We start from the raw sequence: 26,950 nt of genomic DNA on the forward strand, positions 1-26,950 counted from the left end.
TAGTTTATGTGTCGTATTGAAGTTAAGTTGGTATCAAAGAAAAACAAGACTGTTATAGATTTAAGATGTTAAATTTAAGCCCCACAGTAATCACAAAGAAAGTATCAGAGAATATGATCATAGAGATGAAAAGTAGAGTAGGGGTTCTGAGAAGTGGGGGAAGGGCCAATGGGGACTTAAGAAATGAGAGTAGGGTTTCTGTTTGGGGTGAAGGGAAACTTCTAGAAATGGATGGTGGGAAGGTATAGCATTGCAACATTCTAAATGTGATTAATCCAACTAATGGAATGCTAGGGAGGGGGTGGAATGGGAAGAGTTAGGCTATATTTATGTTTCCACAATTTAATAAAAAAAAAAAAAGACAGTCTAAATAGATGACAATTAAATGCCACGGATGATCCTGGATGGGATCTGAGGATGGAGGAGAGGAGGCTCAAAGGGACACAGATGGGATACAAGAAAAAAAAAAAAAAAAGGAAATACAGAATGTAAGCCTTATATCAATGTTGAATTTCTTGAACTTCTTAGCTGCACTTAATGAGATTGTATAAAAGAACATTCTTGTCCATGGGAAAGGTATATGTGAATTATATTGTTTGTTCAAAGATATGTGCAGCTTGCTCTCATATGTTCAGAGGACAGAGCAATAGATGATGGATGATAGGGAGGGAGGGAGGGAAAGAAAGAAATGGTGGTGTGACAGGATGTTAAAGGTGGTGGATCGGGGTACTGGGGGAGGGGGGTCGGGGTATGATGGAGTTCTACGTATGGGGTTTGTACTGTTTTTGCAACTGTTCCTGTAAGATTGAATTTATTTCAAAATTAAATTTATTAAATTAAAAAAAAAAAGTAATAGAGGTAATTACCAGAAAAGCCAACAGATATTGCCAAAAATGGTTGTTTTTTCTGTAGGAAGGAGTACTTTGCTTTCTCATTATAATACCTTCTATACGATTTGTTTTTGTTTTTAGGCTACACGCATGTTACTTTGATTTTTAAAAATTGCTAAATATGAAAATATCTTTACTGAACTACACAAATTATTCAACTGATCACTAAAAAAACTTAAATTAACCTGATTTTCTTATTCCTTCTACTATAAAACATAAATTATGTTTCTCTGGATCAAAAAAAATTTCTAAAGGTAATTAAACAGCATTTAGAAATGAAGAATTCTACTACAAAACAAATTTAAAGGAAAAATACTTGCTGGTAACAAACACTAATTACAGAATTCAAAAATAGCTTTATTGGCATATTATGTTCAAATTAGCCAGAATACTAAAATTTTGAAATCCAACAGCAGAAAGAAAAAATAGCAGAAGCAGAATACAATTTACGGTGTGGTTTCTAGTCTCAGATGCCTGCCTGGCTAAGGACCCCAAACTTTCAAAAAGTTCACTTTGAGGTTGAGAATCCTGAGTTAGATGATCTAGGTTTCATGAAATCTGGAAAATTCTCAAAATAAAATAATGTATCTCCCCAATGTACTCTATTTATTTATCTGCAGGACAGTGTAGCGGTTATTAAAAGCAAGGACTCTAGAACCAGGCTGGATTTGAATTTAACACTACAAGCTAGGTGATCTTGCTCAACTTACTTAAGAAAACTGGAAACAGCTTTCCGGGGTTGTTGGCAGTGGTATTTTGTTTTAACTATGAACTTAATGAGATGAAAGGAAACCTTATCACTGGATACATATACTGCGTTATAAAAATTAGATTGCATGCATGTCTCAACAGTGAAGAACATATATTCAGACTTTACTTTCAAAACTGTAAAATTACCGTTAAACTTTAAATCAGCAGTTCTTTATGTGGCAAGAGATAAAGTATCATACAAAAGAGGAATTAATTTAACATCCCCTGTGAAGCTTTTTCAAATTGTACAAGATTAGTAAGCCCCTACCCTTTTCGTCATGTGCATATGTTTTAAACTACAGGGATACACCATGGACTGCTGCTACCCATCATAATCCAGGGAAGAAACACAGAAGGTATTCTCCTCTTTAAGAGAAAGCATGACTCGGCCAACATCTTGATTTCAGACTACTAGCCACCAGAACCATGAGACTTTAGATTTCTATTGTTCAAGCCAACTAGTTTGTGGTACTTTGTTACAATAGCCCTAGAACGCTAAAACAGATGGTAATCAAACCCCTTGAGAATGGGAGTAAGTGTAATCTTAGAAGAGGTTGACGAACCAAGTTCAATGCACTCCAACACTTAAAGATCAGGACATGAGAAAGAAGCAGTAAAGGAGACTGAGAAACAGCAAACACAACTGCAGGAAGAAAACCAAGGGAATGTGGTATACTTGAAAACAAAAGAAAAAAAAGCGTTTTTTACAAAGGAGGAACTGATCAACTACGTCAAATGCTGCTAATAGGGCAATGTCCTATCAAATAGAATGACCACTGGATAATTATTAGAGCAGCATACATTTATTTTGTGTATTATGTAGCAGGAATTATTCTATCATATTTATATGCATTAACTCATTTAATCCTCACAAAAACTCTATGATTAAATACTATCTTACTCACCATTTTAACAGATCAGAAAACATACATAAAGAGATTAAGAAGCTTGCCAAGAACACACAGTTAGTTAAGTGGTAAAACTAAGATACGAATTCCATGCAGTCCAATGCCAAAGCCAGATCTCTTAACCACTAGTCCATCCTGTCTGCTTCTCACAATTGGTTCAAAAAGGTTTCTTGCAATTCAGTTTTTCTGCTGGGGCTGGCAGATATGCTATACTTAGGCAATAAAGAAGCTGCAGGTTCAGACTTTGTGAGGTGGTGGTGAAGAAAGCAGGCCTTTGGCTCTAGACTATTCTAGGTCTTTTGGTTCTAGATCATTCATGCCTACCTAACATTTAAAACATATCTGCAGTATCCAGCTGCACATGATTCTGGCATCCAAGCCTCCACCCAGTGATTAAGAATTATTTTGTCTTACTTATCTACTTCACATAGCTATTTCCTTCCAGAACCGCAAGGGAAGGAAATTCTAGGGCAGACCTTGGGTATTCACTGAAACGCCCTGATTTCATTATACCACCCAATAGAAAATACACTAAAGTGGTTAGGAACATGCACATGGGAAGAATTCTCAGATGGTAGTGATGGCAACATCATAGTTTCAATACCCCCCCCCCAAAAAAAAACAGACAAAGCCACATGGGCAGTATTCATCAACATCTAGATGAGAAAGCTTCCCCCATAAACCAACAGTTTTAAGTCCCAAGTATCTTCAGCATCTGTGCAAGAGAAATCAGAAAACAAGCAAATGCACTTATGAAGATCCTGAAATAAGAAACACAACCAACAGCTAACTTACTGGAAAATGTGACAGGCCAATCTAATAACAACCAAAACTGGAAAGGATTCTGAAGATCCAACTGATCACTGACATCTAATTTGCAAGTATCTTAGAGTAGGTCTCTTTCAATCAATTCTATCTGTAGTAGGCTATGTTTCTTGGACCTATAATTTTATATCTTTCATAAGAGTTGGGAAATTTTCATTCATTCTTTCACCTATTATTCTTTCTACCCCGTTTTCCTTCTCTTCTCCTTCTGGGACACCTATAACACGTATATTCATGCACGTAATCTTGTCATTCAGTTCCCTTAGACCCTGCTCATATTTTTCCATTCTTTTCCCTATCTGTTCTGTTGTGTGTAGGACTTCAGATGTCCTGTCTTCTACTTCACTGATCCTTTCTTCTGCCTCTCCAGATCTGCTGTTTTGTGTCTCCATTGTGTTTTGTATCTCCATTGTGTTTTGTATCTCTTCTAATGTGCCTTTCATTCCCATAAGTTCTGCCATTTGTTTTTTCAATCTTGTGAATTCTTCCTTATGGTCATCCATTGTCTTCTTCATATGCTTCATCTTTTTTGTCATATTTTCTTTCAACTCATTTATCTTTTAGAAGATTTGTTTCAACATCTTTAATTAGTTATTTCAACTCCCAAATTCTGAAGGCAACAGAAAAAAAGCAATCCATCACATACAAGTGAAGTTTGATCAGACTAAGTGCAGATCTCTCAGCAGAAACCATGGAGGCGAGAAGACAGTGGTATGATATATTCAAAACACTGAAAGTGAAAAACTGCCAACCAGAAATCCTATATCGGGCAAAAGTGTCTTTCAAAAATGAGGGAGAAAGAGACCCAAGGTGGCAAATTAGGAGAGACAGAGCAAAATTCTCCTCCATGAAAAACAGTAGATATAGGACAGGAAGTGCTCTAGAACAGCAGTTCCAGGGTTCCACCAGTTATGCAGGGACTTCTACACCCACAGTGAGTACGTACTTGGAGAAACAGAAAACAGCGTGCAAAAGGGGAGAGTGTTCTACCTGGAATGCCACAGCCCCCGTAACGGCCAGTTCCACTGTGTCCTGGAGCAGACTCCCTGCCAAACTGCACAGGGCAGGCCATAAAGTGTCCAAGGTAAGGCATTAACAACAGGGTACCTTCACTGAAGAATGGCCGATGGCATCTGGAAAACCTTTGTTCGCTCGGAAGGCACATGGCTGGTGTCCGCTTGCTCCCAGGTGGCATTTCAAAATGGCGTTCTCCAAAACGTTGCTCACGGGGCGTTTTGTCCTCTCTTAATCTGATCGAACTTCCCTTGTATGTGATGGATTGCTTTTCTTTTGTTGCCTTCAGAATTTGGGAGGTGAAATAACTAAAGATGTTGAAACAGCTGATCTTCAAAATGTCACTCTCAGTTGCTCTGAGGTCCTTCTGTCTGTGAATTCCTTTATAGGGTTCCAGTGATCCAATTAACACCCTCCCTGAATGGACGGGGTAACACCTCCATGGAAATAATCCAATCAAATGTTTCACTCACAGTTCATTGAGTCACATCTCCATGGAAACACTCAATCAAAGGATTCCAATCTAATCAACACTAATACATCTGCCCCCACAAGACTGCATCAAAGAATATGGCTTTTGGTGGGACATAAAATATCCAAAGTAGTACAGATAGTTATTAGATTTTATTCTAATTGTTTTTTCAGAATATTAGAAAATTATTTATCACGTGTTGTTTATTTTTTTAGAATGAACATACATCAAAGATTTATTGATTCATTAATGAGGGAGCCAGCAAGACAGTCAAGCTTTAATTTTTTTTTTTTATTTTGTTATACTTTTTGTTTTTCTAGATGCCATTAGCCCTCCTTCAGTGAAAGTATACTCGTGTTGATGCCTTAATCTGGACATTTTCATGGCCTGCAGACTGTAACTTTGCAACCAAATAAACCCCCTTTATAAAAGCCAATTCATTTCTGGTATTTTGCAAAATGGCAGCATTAGCAAACCGGAGCCCCCACCAATGTTGGTATTGGAACTCACATATTAGGTGTGAGCTCAATCCATAAAGTCCTATTTTTTGTCCAACTTTTCCCCGTTGCTGAAGACTCCCTAGCTTTTTTGTTTTTTAACATATTATAAAACTAATCCATATTATACACACACACACACGTATAGTTTGATTGGTTCTGACAAATGTATACATTTGTGTGACCATCACCACAATCAAAATATAGAATATTTCCATTACTCACAATAGTTCCCTCATGCCCCTTTGAAGTTAATCTCCCTGTACCTCCAGACTTACGCAACCACTGATCTACTTTCTGCTAGAGTAGTTCTGCCTTTTCTAGAATTCCATGTAAATGAAATCAGAGTCCGTACTCCCTCAAGTCTAGCTTTTTTCATTTAGCATGTTGCTGGGATCCATCAATATTGTTGCTTTCATCTTCAGTATGTTCCTTTTTACTGCTTCCATAGCTTTTTTTTAAACTTTGAAGCCTAATAACAGATTTGGAAAAAAACTGAGGCAAAGCCTAAAGAAAATAATTTTGACCTGTGTAAAGAACTTATCATTATCTACTAGCACCTATCTATTAAAAGATAGGGAAAGATACTGTGTAATGGTAGCACAATATTGTAAGTACATGGAACAAAGATGTCTGTGAGTAAAGCTGAAAGAGGTGGGATAGGGGAATGTGTGACACCAGAAGTAAAAACCGATGATGAAGACTGGGACTGTATAACGTGGCAAAAACTGGAGTGGTCAATAACTGTTGCTAAATGTACAAGTATAAAAATGTCCTCACATGTGGGAGAACAAATCAATGTCAACTATGCAGAGTGTTGGAAAAGGGATGGTATTTGGGGAAAAAACATAATCAAAACAAACTGGAGTCTATGGTCAACAGTAACATTCCAATATACTTCCATTAAATATAACAAAGGCAATATACCAAAGTTAAATGTGTATGAGAAGGGGATATAAGGGAGGGATATGGGATTCTTGGTAGTGGTATTGTTTTTTGTCCTTACTATTATATTGTATTGTATGGCATTTTTATTTTTATTTTTTATTATTCACAAAAAAAAAAAAAAAAAAAAACACTTTTTCATAATAATCAATATGTTCAAGTGCTGACTGTGGTGACAAATGTACAACTATGTGATGATGCCATGAACAACTGATTGTACACTGTGGATGGTTGTATGTTATGTGAATATATCTCTAAAAGACTGTAGGAAAAAATATAAATAGAGGTAAAAGTGCTGGAGAAAACATGGAGAGAGGGATGTGCCTATTTACTGTTGATGAGGAGGCAGAGTGATACAGCCTTTCTGGAGGTCACTGTGGTAGCTCCACACGAAGCTAAGTACGTGGGGCCATAAGGTCCTACAACCTCATTACGGGGTATTTGGAAGATCCGAGAGCAGAGACATGAATGGACATTTGCACACTGGCATTTATGGAGGCAGTATTCATGATTTACAATGGGGGGAGGTGGCCTAAGGGTATACTGACTGAGGAACAGAATGGTGAACTGTGCTGCATGCATACAATGGAATACTGAGCAACTACTAGGAGTGAAACTGTGAGACATGCAACGAGATGAATGGATCCTGTAGACAGCATGCTGAGTGAAGTACACCAGAAACCAAGGCAAACACTATAATGCCTCACCAATATGGACTAACTACAATGTGTAAACTCAGAATTAAATCTTAGAGCACAGTCAAACAGGGAAATGATTATTGTAATGGTCCCTAGATTTTGTAAGCTCTTACAGCAGTCAAATCTGTTCCTGAATTGTAATGGCTATCTCCAAACTCTGAGACGTTGATCCTTTAATGTATAACCTGACTGGTCTCTGGAACATTGGGTATCTGTGTGACACCTGAAACTCAGAGCTAGAGCTCGGCAGATATCAATATCAGTATTAACACATACAGTAACTGTCAGAAAAAAAAAAAAAAGCTAAAATAGAGCCCAGACTTCAATTAGAGATATGAATAAAGCAGATCTGGTTAAGACTAGAGAAAATCAGGCCAAAGGGTAAGAGCTGAAACTGACTGTGTTCAAACGTCAACTTCCATGTGAGACCAAGGGAAGAGATGTTTATTTGGTGTAGGATCTATATTTTCTAAATATAACTTCTACAGTCAGTTTGCTCAAACGCTACAATTACATGGAACTTTGAATAGGAAGTGAGCTATGGTTGGTCTGTATAGATTAGAATGAAATAGCAACAAGCAATTTGGGTGGAGAATAAAAATATATATTCAGGGGCTCCCCTGAAGAGCTGGGGGAGAATGCAGGGGTGTTCGACTTCCTCATCTTGATCGTTGCTGATTTCTCACAAACATTGGGGACTGACGGCTTGATGTGCTGAGCCCTCTTAGGGCTGGCCCCTATGAAGCTTGTTGCTGCAAAGAGAGGCTAAACCTGCTTATAATTGTGCCTAAGAGTCTCCCTCTGAGTGCCTCTCTGTTGCTCAGATGTGGCCCTAACTAAGCCACCTTTTTGATCTCACTGCCCTCCCCACTACATGGGACCTGACTCCCAGGGGTGTAAATCTCCCTGGCAACACAGGATATGACTCTCGGGGATGAATCTGGACTCGGCACTGTGACATTGAGAAAATCTTCTTGACCAAAAGGGAGATGCGAAATGAAACAAAATAAAGCTTCAGTGGCTGAGAGATTTCAAATGGAGTCGAGAGGTCACTCTGGTGGACACTCTTAAGCACTATATAGAGAACACTTTTTAGGTTTTACTATATTGGAATAGCTAGAATTAAATACCTGAAACTATTAAACTGTAACCCAGTAGCCCTGACTCTTGAAGATGATTGTATAACAATGTAGCTTACAAGGGGTGACAGTGTGATTGTGAAAACCTTGTGGATCACACTCCCTTTATCCAGTGTATGGATGGATGAGAAAAACAGGGACAAAACCTCAATGAAAAATAGGGTGGAATGGGGGGGGGTGATTTGGGTGTTCTTTTTTATTTTTATTTTTTATTCTGATTCTCATTCCTTCTGGTGTAAGGAAAATGTTCAGAAATAGATTGGGGTGATTAATGCACAACTATAAGATGGTACTGTGAAGAGTTGATGGTACACCATGGATGATGGTATGGTATGTGAATATATCTCAATAAAACTGAATTTAAAAAAAAAATAGGGAAAGGAAATTTTTTTTCCCTTGACTGACATAAATTTCTACAGCAAAAGTGGCTGAAATCAAAAGGAGTTCATACTTATTTGTATGTGACTACCTGGAAGATGAAACAAGGGCTAGAGCTACCTTGGACTTTGACATGATTTTATGCTTAATCATTTTACTACAGAAATTGCTTTCAAACATATTGAAAGGGCAAAGCAGCTCCTACAGCAAAGAAGCCCCCAAACAAAATAATTGTTCTTCCTAACCCCAAGAGTTTTTCAATCAGCAGTGAGATAAATTAAGTCCAGGGCTACATGGTTTAGTTTCTAGTTGTTCTGTCCTCTCCTCTGCACCTAAATAAACAGCTCCAGATTACAAAAAGCAAGGTAAGAAAGGAATCAGACACCAAAGGTTTCATGAGGCTTTTAGAGGAAATCCGTAAATTTGATTGTCTGATCATTTTAGTGCTATGCATATGAGCAGTTAGTGAAGTTGATCAGAATAAAACCATACTACATAATCACAGTCCCAATCCTCACAAAAGTGAATTTACATTATCCTGGAATATGATCGTAGCATATCCAAGATGTCTAGAATATTTCATATAGAGAATGTTTCTCCTGATATAATATATGGCCACTTCAGTACAAAAATTATCACTATTCCTGGCACACAACTCAAACACTGATGCCCTGCCTTGGAAGAATTAACCCACTTTCAATCTGTTACTAAAAAGGGAGCCTCTTCAAGATCAAGTACTATATGGTACTTCACTCTATTAACTCCTATCTTCCTGGAACCCTTTACACCATGCTGACTTTCAAAATACAACCATTCGTGTTTATACTTTTTTCCTTCAGTCTCCTAAATTCAAGGGATATGGGGATTCCCAAAACAGTGATTAGTCTTCAACCCATAACATAGTATCTGACAAACACTGTATCTGCCTTCTGATCTAACCTCAAATTGCTTCAAGCTATCACTTCTAAACTGACTTCACAGATGAACTTCAGTCTAGATTTTAAGCATTAAGCTTGGGCTCTTGTATATCTCTCTTCAACTATAACATATCCACAATTTTATCTCTGTATTCAACCACCTTCATATTCCAATCTGCCTATTTTTATTAAAAACAGCATCCCTTGTGCTGAGCCCTCAATCATGGGACTTGCCCTTATGAAGCTCGTTACTGCAAAGGAGAGGCTAAACTTGCATATAATTGTGCCTAAGAGTCTCCCCGAGTACCTCTTTGTTGCTCAGACGTGGCCCTCTCTCTCTCTCTGAGCCATCTCAACAGGTGAACTCGCTGCCCTCCCCCCTACATGGGACCCAACTCCCAGGGGTGTAAATCTCCCTGGCAACGCAGAGTATGACTCCCAGGGATGAATGTGGACCCGGCATCGTGGGACTGAGAGTATCTTCTTGACCAAAAGGGGGATGCAAAATGAGACAAAATAGTTTCAGTGGCTGAGAGATTTCAAATGGAGTCGAGAGGTCACTGTGGTGGACATTCTTATGCACTATATAGATAACACCTCTTAGGTTTTAATGTATTGGAATAGCTAGAAGTAAATACCTGAAACTACCAAACTCCAACCCAGCAGTCTGGACTCCTGAAGACAATTATATAATAATGTAGATTACAGGGGGTGACAGCATGATTGTGAAGACCTTGTGGATCACATCCCCTTTATCTAGTGTATGGATGAGCAGAAAAATGGGGATAAAAACTAAAGGACAAATGGGGGGGTGAAGGGGATGATTTGGGTGTTCTTTTTTCACTTTTATTTTTTATTCTTGCTCTGGTTCTTTCTGAAGTAAGGAAAATATTCAAAGATAGATTGTGGTGATGAACGCATAACTATGTTATCATACTGTGGACAGTGGATTGTATACCATGGATGATTGTATGGTGTGTGAATGTATTTCAATAAAACTGAATTTAATAACAAAAAAAAAAAAAAAAAAAAAAGCAGCATCCCTCTTCCAGTAACTAGACCAGTAACCAAAAATCTTCTTTGATATATATTCAATCCTGAAGTCACTATTTCCATCAAATCTTCCTTTTAAATATCTTATACTCCTCTTCTCAGACTGCACATCCCCTACCAACCTAATGATGAGCATTATCACCGTCCATCTCCCTAACTTCAGTCTCTTCTTCCTCCAACCCACTTTGCAAATTATCACCAGCTTGGTTTCCCTAAAACATACCTTAACTGCCCCAAAAAGGTGTAAGTGGCTTCCCACTCCCCAAAGAACATTAAATAAAAAACATCCAGTTTAAATTTACTCTCTAACCTGCCTAGGTCCTACATAGCTCAAGCAAAAATATGCTCATTCCCATCTCAGAGTCACTTTTTCCGACTTTCTCTTATTCAATGAACCAAATTCTTCAAGATGCCTGGGAAATAATACCTCCTCCTTGATGCCATTTCCAACTCTTTGTCCCACCCTTTCACCACCTATACTATCACCCACATTCCTTTTAACATTGTTGCCCTCCTTATCTCCTCCTACCCTCACTCTTGACCTTAACACCTCGCAGGTACTAAATAAAATAGACGTTAAATTTAAAAAGACACCTGGTTCAAGAAAGGATATACCAGTCAGTGGTAACGTTCCCAAAAATTTTAAATTGATAAAATTCATCATATACTGTAATATGTAATAAGTACAAGGAGTCCTTGATTTCCAGCAATTTTTCTTTTGGTGATTCAAAAGCACATAGCCAATTATACCTACTTACAGCAGAGAGAGGACATATTTAGGAATTTATATCACTTGGTTTGTTTCCTGGTGCTCCACATAAAGAATTTCCAACTCTCCCCGTTAGTCTGGTCCTAGAGTCCTTTTTGAGAACATCTCCAGCTCTAAGCCAGAATCCACTTAGCCTAGCTCTCCCTAGAGGCCCTTGGCCTTGGAACTGTAGAAAGAAAGAGCAAGACTATGCTGAGCAAAGGGATGAATGTAAGGAGGAAATGAAACACATAAAAAGGATCGTTTACCAGAAGAATAAGCAATCAACCCCACGCTCCTTATTACCATTTAAATACTACTGATACTTCCAAGCATTCACTTCAATCCAAATATAATTGGGATTATTTTAAAACAACCTCTAGGTTAAAGTATTTTATTAGTGTCATCATTTTATAGACATACCATATTAATTAATGTAAAACTAAAAACTCAAAACTCTATCCATCTAAAAACTCTTAAACACCATTGACAAAAAGAAACACCACCATTCTAATGGCAAAGTAAATCAATATTTATGCCTATAATACAGAATTCATTTTGTCATTAAGAAAAAAAAGACAGGAAAACAGAAGACAGGGCAAACAATAGAGGCAAATACACAAAAGGAGAAATTCAAAGGGCAAAAAATAAGAAAAGCAATATACAAACAATAAACATGAAATATTAATAGGAAAATGCAAAATTAAACTCACAACTGAAATACCATTTCTTCCTCATCTGACTGGCAAAAAACAATACCAAATGGAAACAAGGATAAAGAGTCATGCTATCCCACATGGTAGCCACTAGCCACACGTGGCTATTAAGCACTTGAAATGTGGCAAGTCCATTTTGAGATGTGTTGTAAGTATAAACTACACACCAGATTTCTAAGATTTAATATGGAAAAAAGAATGTAAAATATCTCATTAATTTTTACTGATTACATATTGCAATATTTTAGATATACTGGGTTAAATAAAATATATTATTAAAATTAATTTCACCTGTTTGGTTTTTTATAATATGGCTACTAGAAAATTTCAAATACATAAAAGGCCTGCATTATATTTATATTACACAACACTGATACAGAGCAATAGGAACTTTTATATACTACTGGTGGGAGAATAAATCAGTACTGCCACTTTGGAGGGAGTTGTAAAATTATCTAAGTAGATTGTAGGCTGGGAAAAGCCTAAAATTCAGCAATTTCATGCCTAGCTATGTACCCTAGAGAAACTTTTGTACATATATACAGTAAGACTTGCAAAATTATAGTTAGCACAATTGCCTGTAATTATAAAACTAATTCAAATGCCCACCCAGAAGTCTAGACCAACTGTGTTAAAGCCATATGATGGACTACTTATACGGTTGTGAAAAGAATGAATACAGCTACACGTATCAACAAGAACTTTGCAAAAAAAATGTTAAGCGCAAAAAGAAAATTATATAAAAAGACATCCAACAGGTGATATTACAGTCACTTAAAACAATACCATATGGACCCCAGGCCCCAAGCAGCACTAGATAAGGAAGAGCCCAGGGTGAAGAAACGGTGACTCTTGTGTGTGGAGTCTGCCTTTGCCACGGTTGAGAGGTGCAACATGACTGTGTTCAGTGCTACCTGGCAGAGAAGGACTGGGAGATGGAAGAAGTATGGTTTCGCTTTCTCTTATTTCCTGCTCATCACCTTTGTTGGTGGAACACACAAACCCACCCAGTGGCTTTGCTTTTCAGAGAGCACTGAACTCCTTTTTGGACCCGTGAGTGGATGAGAGCACCTCGAAAAGTCGTTCTCAGACCCCCGCTGAGCCTGAGACTTCTGTTGACCTAAGCAATGAAGATACAACTGATTCCGCTCATTTTAAAATCAGCTCAACTCAAAATATTCACCAAGAAGATGGCAGTACGTTCTCTTTAATTACCTGGAATATTGATGGATTGGATCTAAACAACCTGCAAGAGAAGGCTGGAGGGGTGCGTTCTTATTTAACTTTATACAGCCTACACATGATATTTCTACATGATGTTATTCCTCCATACTACAACTACCTAAAGAAGAGAGCAAGAAGTTATGAGATTATTACAGTAATAAAGAAGGGTATTTCACAGCCATAATGTTGAAAAAAATCAAGAGTGAAGTTAAAAAGCCAGGAGATTATTCCTTTTCCAAGTACCAAAATAATGAGAAACCTTTGTGTGTGCATGTGAGTGTGTCGGGAAATGAACTTTGCCTTATGACTTCCTATTTGGAGAGCAACAAAGGGCATTCTAAGGAATGAACCAATCAGTTAAAAGTGGTTTTAAAGAAAATTCCAGAGGCTCCAGAGTCAGCTACAGTTATATTTGCAGGAGATACAAATTTAAAGGATCAAGAAGTTACCAAATGTGGTGGTTTACCCAACAACATTTTGAATGTCTGGGAGTTTGGGGGCAAGCCCTTGGAACTGGATCTTATAATTATATTTGGGAAATTCAGATCATCTTAAATGAAAAAGTTAAGTGGTAGACAACTATCCTACATCAGACTTTTGTCAGCTACCAGTGCATAAAGAAACTTTATGATTTAAAACTCCTTGCCTCATATTCAAATTTATAGTTATCTCACCAAGAGACACAGTTAGGCTTGATAATGATTAAAGTCAGTTTACAGCAGCACTGGACTGTTTTCCTAAAAAAAAAAGTAAATGTATAAAAAGAAATAAGCTTTTAGTTTTGCTACTTGTAAAACTGAATTATTTTGCAAGAAGGGAATAAAGGGCACTTGAAATGTTTTAAAGAAACATTTCTTTGCACCAGAGAAATGTACTTTGAATAAAGAATCTTACTTGTTTAAAAAAGAAAATCCCATATGTTATTTAGAGAGAGATACATATATGGAAATCATATATGTACAAATGTCAGGTTAGTGAGAGAGAAAGGAAAGAAATGGAATCTATGAGGGTGTGGCCTGAGGAAAACAGGCCTGCTGAACTTGTCATCACACAGCAGTCTGTGTGACCTGGGCAGCTAATGTTTAACCTATCATCTTTGTAAGCCAGTAAAGAAAAAACTGTAAATTAACCTTAAAATGTAACTTTAAAAATTGAAAGGGGAAGTAAGCATGAGGTGAGAAACCCTTGGTCTCACAAAAGAGCAAGATGTAAATGTACCCCAGACCTCCCGCTATGTAAATCTAGTCTACCTGCTTCCTGGCTCCCACATGATATCACTCTACAAAGCCCCATCCTATAATTCTCCTCTCCTTCTTCCATCACCCCCACGTCACAGGACCCCGTTCCCCTATCTATGATCTCTTACCCTTAGGAATGTCTTTGTCTCAAACCCTTATAAATGGCTGAGAGATTTCAAATGGAGTCGAGAGGTCACTCTGGCACTCTGGTGGGCACTCTTATGCACTATATAAATAACCCTTTTTAGGTTTGGGTGTGTTGGAATAGCTAGAGGTAAACACCTGAAACTGTCAAACTCCAACCAGGTGGCTCTGACTGAAGACGACTGTAGCTTATAAGGGATGACAGTGTGATTGTGAAAACCTTGTGGATAGCACAGTGTATGGATGAATGAGTGGAAAATAGGGACAAGAACTAAATGGGGAGAGGGGTGGGATGAGGGGGATGATTTGGGTGTTCTTTTTTACTTTTATTTTTTATTCTTATTGTTCTTCTTTCTGGTGTAGGGAAAATGTACAAAGATATGTTGGGATGATGAATGCAAAATTATATGATGGTAGTGTGAACAGTTGCTAGTACACCATGGATGACTGTATGGTATATGAATATATCTCAATAAAACTGAATTTTGTTTTTTTTTTTAAATAAAAAAGGACTTGCATCTGAAAACATATAAAGAACCCCCAAAAAAGCTGAAAATTCAATTTTAAAAAAGGGCAAAAAAGGTGAATATTTTGCAAAAGAGGATATCCAAATGTCCAATAAAATATGAAAAAGTTCTCACCTTCAGTAACAGGGAAATTAAAATCACAATGCAATGCCTCTACACATCCACAATAGCTAAAATGAAAAATAGAGAGTACCATGTTTCAGTGAGGGTGTGGAGTCACCACGATGTTCATATCCTTCCAAAGAGAATATAAATTGTTATAAGCACTTTTGAAAACTTTTGGGCCTGTTTATTAAAGCTAAACATATGTATACCTTATGACCCCCAAAAAAAGAGAACTGAGACATAACAACAAATACAATGTAATAGATGATCCTTCACTGGACCCTGGTTTGGAGTAAGAAGACTATATAAAGACCTTATGACCCAACTGAGGAAATCTGAGAATGCACTGAGGATTAGATATTAGGAAATTAGTTAATTTACTTGGCCAAGGAAACACTGTAGATATAGAGATAAATGTCATTTTTATGGAGATTCATAACAAGTATTTAGGGGTGAAGTGACATGATGTCTGTAATTTATTTTTAAAAGGTTCATTTGTAAACACGAAACAAATTTGGCAAAAATAGGCAGTGTACTAATGTTCAGTGGGATTAAAAGTTTGTGTGTGTGTGTGTGCCTCTTTAGTACTAAAAAAAAAACAATGTGAGGTGATTTTTAACTTAGTTAATTACACTTTATTCATCACTCCCCTGCAAAAACATTCAAGTAGACCTAATGCCCATCCACCCCCAAAATTCTCAATGTTACATATCAAAATCTACCAAAAAGAAACCCTCCCTCCTAAAGTTCATGACCCTGATGTTTTTCATTTCAGTCATCTAATTTCTAAAACTTGGAACAAAGCAAAAATTACAAGATAACTACTGATTAACTATACTGTCATTTGATTCATTTTTATACATTTTAGAAAGTTAAATATATAATATATACCTGTATTTCCTTTATAGCAACTTTACTTTTTAACTTATAGAATTTTTCATATAGCTGTTTTACTCCCTCCCCCAACTCCCAGATGGCAGAATCAAATAATCTTTGTTCCCCAAAGTGCCTATTACTGGTAGACAATCTATAGTGAGTGTTCTAGTTTGCTAATGCTGCAGAATGCAAAACACCAGAGATGGACTGGCTTTTATAAAAAGGGGGTTTATTTGGCTATACAGTTACAGTCTTAAGGCCATAAAGTGTCCAAGGTAACACATCAGTAATCAGGTACCTTCACTGGAGGATGGCAAATGGCGTCCGGAAAACCTCTGTTAGCTGGGAAGGCACGTGGCTGGCGTCTGCTCCAAAGTTCTGGTTTCAAAATGGCTTTCTCCCAGGACATTCCTCTCTAGCAAGCTTGCTCTTCTTCAAAATATCACTCACAGCTGCACTCCGTTCCATCTCTGAGTCAGCACGTTTATATGGCTCCACTGATCAAGGCCCACCCTCAATGGGTGGGGCCATACCTCCATGGGAGTATCCCACCAGAGTCACCACCCACAGCTGGGTGGGGCACATCTCCATGCAAACAACCTAATTCAAACGTTCCAACTTAATCCCCATTATTCTGTCTGCCCCACAAGATTGCATCAAAGAATATGGCTTTTTCTGGGGGACATAATACATTCAAACTGGCACAGTGAGTAAATAAAAATGAACAGCAGGAAGTTTGCAGTTCATTCCTTTAACAAGTTAAGCATCAAGTCCTTGACAAGGAATGAAATCCTCCCCCCATAACCTCCCTACTCCTCTCCTCACCCTCAAAGAGAATGTTCCCATGGAAAAAAATTCCTTCAGCAAATATTTATAGAGCACAATATAGGTACATAGATAAATCAGCATTCAAAACTAACACAGTTATTGCCCTCATGTGGCTTATACTCTGGTAGAAAATGAGAATCTCAGAACAGAACTCTTGCTTTTAAAGTCAAAGGATCTCAAGATACCACACTGTCTACACCCTCTGCCTTAAATCATGTAAAACCGTCATATTATAAATTAAGGCTACTGAATCCTAGAAAGAATAAGGAACTCACAAATCACAGAATCATGAAAAGAAGGTTGAGTTGGAACTTCAAGCAGGGGCTTCGGCTCCCTAATTTAAGTACTCTTTCAGCATACCATGTATCCGTTTAGTAGCAGTATAACAGTAGTAAGAGTAGTGATAGTAGTTAATAATCCAACAACCTTATGAAATATAGTGTCATCATTCTTACTTTATAAATGAGGAAACTTCAGTTTGGTAACATTAAGCAATTTGTTTTATTATCCTAACTATGGAGCGGTGGTGAAGAAACTCAAATCCAAATAGTATAGCTTTAGAGTCAATACTCCCAAGCTACTTTTGTAGCTGTTTCCAGAAACATAACCTAGTCCAGTTATAAAAGCTACTTACACTTAAAATATAAACATATACAGTGTTATGCATCCTACAGCATTACCCAAAAGCACAAACTGGCAATATTCAGAAACGTTTAAATCTTTTGAGATGTCATCTCAGGCACATTTTGTGAAACAGTAATTCTCACCTAGATCTGTGGATACAGAACAGTTTCATTCATTTTTAATTGAGAAGAATTTTATTAATATCAAGGCATTACTCTGAACTAAAACACTTAAGGCCTAAAAACATACTCTTTTAATATCATTTCCATTTAGTCGACCCTTCTGATCATCTTTCGAGTATACCCATAAACCAGAAAAATGAACTATCTAGCACCTCCTAAACTTTTTTTAGCCAAAATATCTGACAACTGATTAAACAGCACCATTATTTTTTACCTTTACCTTGGTTACATCATTTTCAGTCCTCTTAAAACTTCAGTCCTCTTAAAATCATTTTCAGTCCTCTTAAAAATGCAGGGTCACAGAGTGGACAAAATGCCCAAATGGGCATGACTAAGACATATGAAAAAAAAAAAATGGAATATGGACTATATGCTTTATATCAATGTTAAATGTCTTTAACTCGATATCTACACTTAAGTTGGTTACATAAGTGAGTGTCCTTGTTCTAAGGAAATTATATGGAAGTGCTAATAGAGGAGCATGATGCATGCAACCTACTCTCAAATGTTTAGAAAATGGATGGATGGATGGATGAAAGAAAAACAAATGTGAAAAAAATGCTAACAGTTGGTAAATCTGGTTATCTGAGTGTGAGGTATGCTGGAGTTCTATGTATTATTTATTATTTTTACAACTTTCCCGTAATTTTGATATTATTTCAAAATAAAAAAAAAATTTTTTTTACATTAAGGGTCAATGTTATTCTAGCTAATTCTCTATAATTCTATGCATCTCTATTCCTATATATTCCATAATTTGGCTCTGCAATCTAAATCCAAACAAAACAAAAAAGACCCACCTACATGAATTCCATTCCATAAGGAGGTCAAAAAGTCTGAAAACAAGTATTATTTTAACATATTCTGTAATATATCACTAAAACATTTATTGTATATCCATCTATGACTTGGTGACCACTCTGTACTTAAATAAAAACCAAGTAAGTAAAGACAAGCAGAAAAGACAACACCAAACAAAAGCACAGGATTGTGTTAGGCGGTATTTATTAGACTTTACACCAAAAACACGGGCAGCAAAAGGAAAAATAAATGGGACTTCATCAAAATTTAAAACTTTTGTGCATCAAAAGACTTCAACAAGAAAATGAAAAGACAACCTAAAGAATGGGAGAAAATATTTGGAAACCATACCTCTGATAAGGGTTTAATATTCAGCATATATAAAGTACTTCCACGACTCAACAACAAAAAAACATCCAACTCAACTAAAAATGGGGAAAAGACCTGAACAGATATTTCTCCAAAGAAGATATACAAATGGCCAATAGCATATGAAAAGATGCTCAGAGACATTAGCCATCATGGAAATGCAAATCAAACCACATGCACTAGAATGGCTACTATTTAAAAAATGGAAAATTACAAACGTTTCAGTGGAGAAACAGGAACACTCAGTACATTGTTGGTAAGAATGTAAAATGGTGCAGTCACTGTGGAAAACATTTTGACGATTTCTCAGAAAGTTGAGTACAGAATTACCATAATGACCTGGCAATCCCACTTAAAGGTATATACCCAAAAGAACTGAAAGCAGGGATTCAAACAGACATTTGCACACTGACGCTCAAAGCAGCTTTATTCACAATTGCCAAAAGGTGGAAGAAACCCAAGTTCCATCAACAGATGAATGGATAAACAAAACGTGAAATATACATACAATGGAGTATTATTTGGCCATAAAAAGGAATGAAGTTCTGATGCATGCTACAACAAGGATGAATCTTGAAAACATTGGCTTGAGTGAAATAAGCCAGACACAAAAAGACATAGGATCCCACTTGCATGAAATAAGCAGAATATACATATTCATAATGTCAGAACTATAATACGGGTTACTAGGAGCCAAGTAAAGGAGGGGAAAGGAGTTTATGTTTAATTGGTATGGAGTTTCTGTTTGGGGTGATGGAAAAGTTTTGGAAATGAATGATAGGGATGAAGGCACAACTTTGTATATGTAATTAACACCACTCAATCATGTATTTGAAAAGGGAAAAATAGGCTGTATATGTTACCACACACACACATACACACACACACAAACCCAAAGAACCATAAACAGTGAGCTAAAGTTAATAGCATCATTATTATAATAGTTTCATGAACTGTAACAAAAGTAACATGTTAATGAAAGCTGTTAATAATAGAGAAAACTGTATGTGTGAGAAGGAAGCATATGGGAACTATGCTTTCTGCATGATGCTTCGGTAAACCTACAACTGCTCCAACAAGAACAAAAGCACATGAGAAGAGCAAATAAACTGAACTAAAATTAAAATACAAACTCATCAGAGGAAAAGACCCAAGATATAGGGTGAGATCAGTAACGCAATCTAAATCATCACTAATCCTTAAAAACCTCAACTTAAAAACTAAGTATAACTGAAAACAGGGGTATAACTGAAAACAATCACATATTTAGCTAAAGTTTATCATTTCACTTTCATTTTTTATTCAAAACACTCCGAAGCAGTCAAATAGAAAAGAAATAAAACTAAGTTTAAGTTTAGGACCAACAAACCACCCAAGCTTTAAAAGTTTAAATTATATAAACAAAACCAGATGTAAGAATTTAAGAAACACAAATAAGGTTGTTTTTAGTTTTGCTTTTTTAAATCTAAAATATGGGCATTCAAAAATTGGCAAATGTTAAACAGCCTAATGAGTCTGGTCCAAATTACTGTACTAAACTCAATATATTCTAAAAGTACAAGTTCTTCTGCACAACAGCATTTTGATAAAGTGATAGTTACAAAAATAGTTACAAAATAGTTACAAAAATAAATAGTTACAAAAATAAAAACTAATAAACTGGAGGCTCATTTGGGTGCAACAAATGAGGCATCCTAGGTAATGAATAGAACTAATGCTCATTTTTATAATGGGACACTGAAAAAAGTCATTTGCCTTGGGGGAAAAAAAACTCAAAACACCACAGCAATCAATTCTTATAAGACTCTGGATCAGTGACTCAAATGCAAGTAAAAGGTTATAACAACAAAAAGATCAAAGACACCTCATGCTCATGTTAAGTGTGCAAATGTTTATGTAAACTCAGGAAGATATATCTTTACCAAACTAGGAAAGCTACAGAACAGAAAGCATAAACTCAACACCTGCTTCATATCTAAAAGCAATAGAACAGCTGCATGCAGAAATTTATAATACTTAAAAAATAAAGGCACAACTTCAAATAATACAACACAATTATGGAACTGAGGGAAACAAAGATAAATATAGAGACCAATTTGAACACAAACTAAAAGACAGACTGGCTCCATCAACCATTGTCTGCAGGGATTTCAAACAGAGAACTTAAAAGTAGTAGCCACAACACTACTGGTCTACCACTTAACTTTCAGCTACACCAACATAAGAATAGAAACAGCAAAGGGGGCTTTTTCAAACACAAATGAAACACATATTTTACAGGCATATTCCAAGTTATTTAAACCAGACTTGCCAAAAGTTTTGTTTACCCTCCTCCCATTGCTCCACCTTCCCATGTGCCCTCCCTTCCAGGAACTCATTAGTCCAAGGTCAAACTGACAGAAATACCTAATGGCCCAGCTTCCTTCATGTCTAAGGTAGAGAACTTTTTTTCTCTGACTCACCTTCTGAACTTCTTTTCTTCTAATAAGCTTTTTATTTGAAACAATTTCAAACAAGACAGTTGCAAAAATAATACAAAACCCACACAGACAACTCCAACATAATCCCCATACAGATACCCATATTCACCAACTTCTAAGATTTTGCCACATTTGCTGTATCATTCTACCTAGCCATCTATTTTCTAAGCATGTGAAAGTAGTTTGCATACATCAAGTACCTTGAACTATTTAATACTTCCATGTACTTTCCTTAAGAACAAGGTTACTTACATAACCACTTTAAGTACTACTAACAAATTCAGGAAATTTAACACTGATATAAAGCCTACAGTCTATATTCTAATTTTTTTTTTCATTTATGTCCCAATAATGTCCTTTTAAATATTTTCCTCCATTATTAGATCCAGTTCAGGATCATGTATTACATCTAGTTACCTTTTTAGGTTCTCTTTCTTTTTTTTGGTTGTGGAAACACATCCACAACATGAATTTTCCCATCTCAATCACTCTCAAGCATACAATTCAGTGGGATTAATCACATCACAATGTTATGCCAGAACTTTCATATCTTGCCAAACAGAAATCCATTATTATTCATGAACTCCCTCATTCTCCCACACCCCAACCTGCAGTCTACTTTGTCTTTATGAATTTGCATATTCTAGCTATCTCATACAAATAGAATCATACAATATATGTCCCTTTGTGCTTGACTTATTTCACTAAGCATATTTTTAAGATGCATCCATGTTGTCACATGTATGAGAACTTCATTCCATTTTAGAACTCAAAATATTCCATTGCATATATATATATATACCTGTATTAGTTAGGGTTCTCTAGGGAAACAGAATCAAGAGGTATCTGATATTAAATATAAGATTTATAAAAGTGTCTCACGCAACTGTGGGTATGCACAAGTCCAAATTACGTAGGACAGGCAGCAAACTGGCAACTCCGATGAACATGTTCGATGAACTCCTCAGGAAACAAACTGGCAACTTGGACAAACTCCTCAGGAAACGCTTCACTTGTCAGCCAAAGAAGTGAAAGTCCTCTGTCTCTCTCACTTAAAAGTCTTCAGCGATTGGATTAAATCCAGCTGACTGCATTCTTTCACTGTGGAAGACACACCCTTCACAGATGCAGCCAATTGGCTGATGATTTAATAAACTAGCCACAAATGTCCCTGCAGTAAGGGTTAGGCCAGTGCTTACTTGACCAGACCCTTGGGTACCATCACCTGGCCAAGTTGACACATGAACCTAACTATCACAATACCATATTTTGTTTATCCATTCATCTGCTGATGGACACATGTGTTGTTTCCACCTTTTGGCTACTGTGAATAATACTATTATAAACATCGGTGTACAAGTATCTATTTGAATCCCTGCTTTCAATGATTTGGGGTATATACCCTAAGAGTGGGATTAGTGGGTCACTTCGTAGTTCTGTTTGCAACTTTTTGAAGACCACTTTTTAATATTAATACAATATCTATTTTTCAAGCATTACCATATTTCCCTCTTCCTCCTTCATCTTTTCATATTCCCTTCCATTTGTTAAAAAGAGCAAAGTGTCAATCACAGCTTCTAAGCACAGTGTAGAAAAATGACATACACCCCAAATTTTGCTTTCATAATCTTTTTTAAGCTAGCAACAAAGGGAGCACAGCTATGATGTAAATTACGGAAGACTACTAACAGAATGTTAAGTTCTAGGAGGGTAAAGGATTTTGTCTGTTTTGTTCAGACTCCAGCCTGAACCAATACCTTGCATAAAAAAAGTACCCAGTGAAGGCAAGAATAATGGCTGAATGGCTGCAGACTAAATACTATTAAATTATACTGAGTTCTTGACTCCTCAGTCAGTTGGTAGCCTAGAGTAAGTAAAATTAACAGAAAGCCTCCCATATCTAAACTTGAACCCCCATACATTCTATCATTTGGAGTTGCTTTGGGTTAATTATTTCCTCTTTAAAAGGGAGTAAGAAAGGCCATTTGTGTTCAACACATTAAGAAATTTCCTTTACTCAAGAGTTGAATGCTTTAATAAGAGACAGAAAAAGAAAAACTCTTTGCCAAGATGGATTAGGCACCCATGAGTAATACATATGCTCCTAGATTCTCCTCATAGAACAACTATTAACTATCCCCTTTCAATGTTAGGATTGTTTTTATATTCCTATATTAAGTAAAATACAATTATATTTAAGAACCAGTGACATTACTCTCAAGGTTAAAAGTGCTTTGACAGAAGAGAGATGTGGAAAAGGAGGCAGGAAGGTTGAAATGTTCCACGGTGAAGAGGGCCACTAAGGATGAAGGCCATCTGCAGGGGTCACCGGAGACAGCTCAAACAGCAACATCCTGATGGTCAACAGCTACCCAGAGATACCCCATTGAAATGTCCTAGCTTCCTTGGTGGTCTTAGTCACTAAAACTGTCACCAGCTTTGATGACAAACCTTCCCAAGAGAGTCAGCTTTGAATCCTGAAGACACTGTTAGGGTATGACCTAAATGGGTAATAGGTCTACCTCAGGGGAGTTTTAAAATCTCTGATCAATACTACTTCAAACCTTATTTGTACTGTGAGAAATAGATGCAAAAAAAAAAAAAAAAAGTGCTTTGAAATCCTTCATAACTTCATAAATGACTCCACTTACCCTTTCTTCAAGCCTGCTTCTTCTCAAGTATGTACCACCTATGAAATAAAACCTATTCCCTTTATATTCTTTTATATTACATATTTGATGATAGCTAATAATATAACCACATTTTAAGTTTCCCATGAAAAGATTTTTCATATTTCAATCATATAAATGTACTTTTCATTCACAGCCTATTTTGAGATGGAGGACATTCTATATAAACCAAAATCACAGCAAAATCAGAGACAGGTCTTATCCTCTCTATATCACACTACCACTAACTAACTGGCCCCATCTCTAAGATTAAAACAAGTTCCTTAACATTAAATAGAAGTCTTTCAATCTTTGTCTCTCTAAGCTAAGTATCAGACCATATTACTAGATTGTCTTTTGTTCACAAGGATGCAAATCAAGCTTCCCAACTAGTGATGTTTCTAAACTTTAAGAACTTCAACTTTCCAACAAACTTGAGTTAACAAAGCTAATAAATATAATCTTGATGATATTTCAAAATACTCTCAAAAAAAACTTTGAATCCATTTATTTTTAGCAAGTTAATATTAAACTATTTGGTGAATCATAAAAGCTTTAAATTGGTAAACTGTTCTTTAAATGCTAAAAATCATGTTAAATGTATGTCTAATTATGAAGAAATTAAGATACTAGAATTGATTGTTAAGCTATTCGGTTCTTGAAGTTAAATAAAGTTATTACAAAGGGTGTCATTATAAAAGATATGCATGCCAACCAATATCAAGATATTGCAGATGCGGTCACCCATTAGCAGTAATAAAAGAAAAAGGAAAAAAAAAATTATTTGGGAACTCTTCTGTGTCATGACATGCCATAATCCAGAAAACAAAATGTTTGCTATTAAAATTAAATTAAGACTGCATTGTGGGAAGATGGTGGAATACTGGAAGCTCCAGGAATCAGTCCCTCCACCAGAGAAACTATTAAACAAGCAAGAATTGTCTTGTTGTCCAAATCAACTATTTTTAAACACCATAGTCTAGGAGAACACTGTGCAATATCCAGGGAAGAGAAGGAAAAGGCTGGCAAATTGCAGTAAATATCAGTGAATTGCACTGTGGGCACTGGCTACCATCACCCATCACCTATCCCCCAGCCTCAAGGTAGGTAGCAATGAGATACTCAAGCAGCCCTGGTAAGTTTGCTGGTGTCAGCGTGCGATATAAAGACCTAGTTCCTCAAGATCCAGGAGAGTACAATCAGATCATTAATCACTGCTTTTGTTTAGCTACTGCAGATAGCTGGGGTGCCAGGCTAGAAGGGCAGCTCATTCTTCTAAACTGCCTTGGGCAAAAATGACAAAGGAGACTTAAAGACAGTACTCTTCATCAAACTATAAAAAAACTACAGTTAAAGAGCTGCATTTACTGGGAAAGTGCAGAATAAAGAAAACACAACTTCAAAAAGCCATAGGACAAGCTCCTGGCACCATTGCTGACTCCTTCCTTCACAACTCCCAAGGCAGTGTGGAGTCACAAAGGCATTCTATTTGTGGGTCCCAGGCCTTGTTCCAGCTGGGGAAGAATAACCTGGGAAACTCCTCTCTAGCTTGCAGGCCCTCCCAGAATTTGCCTTCTAGGCAAAAACAGTTTGAGGAAAACTATGTAAGAAAGAATTACGTCAGCCTGGGGCAAAATTCCTGAGGTGGAGCACCCAGGAGAGAGAGAAGGTCTGCTTTCCTGGGAATAGAGGGGACATTCAAATTCCTGTAAACAAGGGAACTCCTAACGCCACTAGCCAGCTCAAGTCCAGGAAAAGACCCAGACTCAAAAAAGACACGGAGGACCCTACACTTCACATTTGCCTTAAACTGACCTTCTTGAAAGGATGGCTGAACTCTGAAAAAGTACCAGCAAACACAAATTCAATTAGTAAAGACTGTGAAAGATATTTTTTGCATTGGTTTGTTTGGTTTTGTTAGCTCCTGGCATTTAAGAAAATCTGTCATTATCATAAGCTGTCTACAAACTCAAGAAACAAACAGCTGTGGAACTAAATCCCAGAGTTAACATTTTAAAATATTAAAACATACAGTATGCAACAAAAGATGGCAAGACAAAGAAACAGGAAATGATAGCCCATCCAAAGGAAGTGAATAAAAATCCAGATAACCAGACTGTGGGCATACCAGACTAAGACTTTAAAAACATGATCTTCAAAATACCCAAGCAGATGAAGGGAAATAGAAAAAACTAAAGGATATCTGGAAAACAATGAATGAGCAATTTGAGAATCTCAATAAAGAGACAGAATTTTTTTTTAAAGGAACTCAAACTACTGGAGACAACCAAATAACTGAAACATATTTCCAGAAGGTTTCAACAGCAGATTGGCACCAGTAGAAGAATCTGTGAAACTGAGTCAGGCTGAGAACCCAAAAAAAAAAAAAAGAATTAGAAAAAGCAAAAAAAAGCCTAAGAGACCTGTGGGACACCATCAAGCATCGATATACGTCTTATGGGAGTCCCAGAAGGAGAGGGAGAGAAAAAAGCAGAAGAAATATTCAAAGAAATAATGACAGAAAACTTCCCAAACATGGTAAAAGAATAAAATATGCACATCCAGGAAGCCCATCAAACACCAAACAGGATGAACTTGAAAAGAAATACACTCAGACACACAGTGGTCAAACTGTCAAATCCAAAAGACAAGGAGAGAGAAGGAAGAAGATGGCAGCATAGAGAGGAGAAGAAATTAATTAGTCCCCTGGGAGCAACAAATAAACAACAAGGAACAACTAGTAAATGATCCAGAATAACTGCTTGGGGATGACCCTGACTGTCCACACATCATGCATCAATCTGAACTGGGAGGAATGCCTGAGATCGCAGTGTGGAACCTGTGAGTATAAACTGAGGATCTGAGCTGGGAGCCTCTTTCCCCCACAGCAGCCCGAATGACAAAGCCTCGCTGTGATAGACAGCAGCAATCTG

The 26,950-nt window shown here is 36.8% G+C and overlaps 1 protein-coding gene and 1 pseudogene across 3 annotated transcripts in view; one reads left to right on the forward strand and one right to left on the reverse strand.

Annotated features, from left to right (window-relative positions):
• The window catches only part of PPM1B (protein phosphatase, Mg2+/Mn2+ dependent 1B), a 140,678-nt gene that overhangs the window by 101,210 nt on the left and 12,518 nt on the right, over positions 1-26,950 (reverse strand). The window lies entirely within an intron of this gene.
• LOC119512103 lies at positions 12,897-13,729 on the forward strand (annotated as a pseudogene).

This window comes from Choloepus didactylus, chromosome 17, assembly GCF_015220235.1.
Source record: "Choloepus didactylus isolate mChoDid1 chromosome 17, mChoDid1.pri, whole genome shotgun sequence".
Classification (NCBI taxonomy): Eukaryota; Metazoa; Chordata; class Mammalia; order Pilosa; family Megalonychidae; genus Choloepus; species Choloepus didactylus.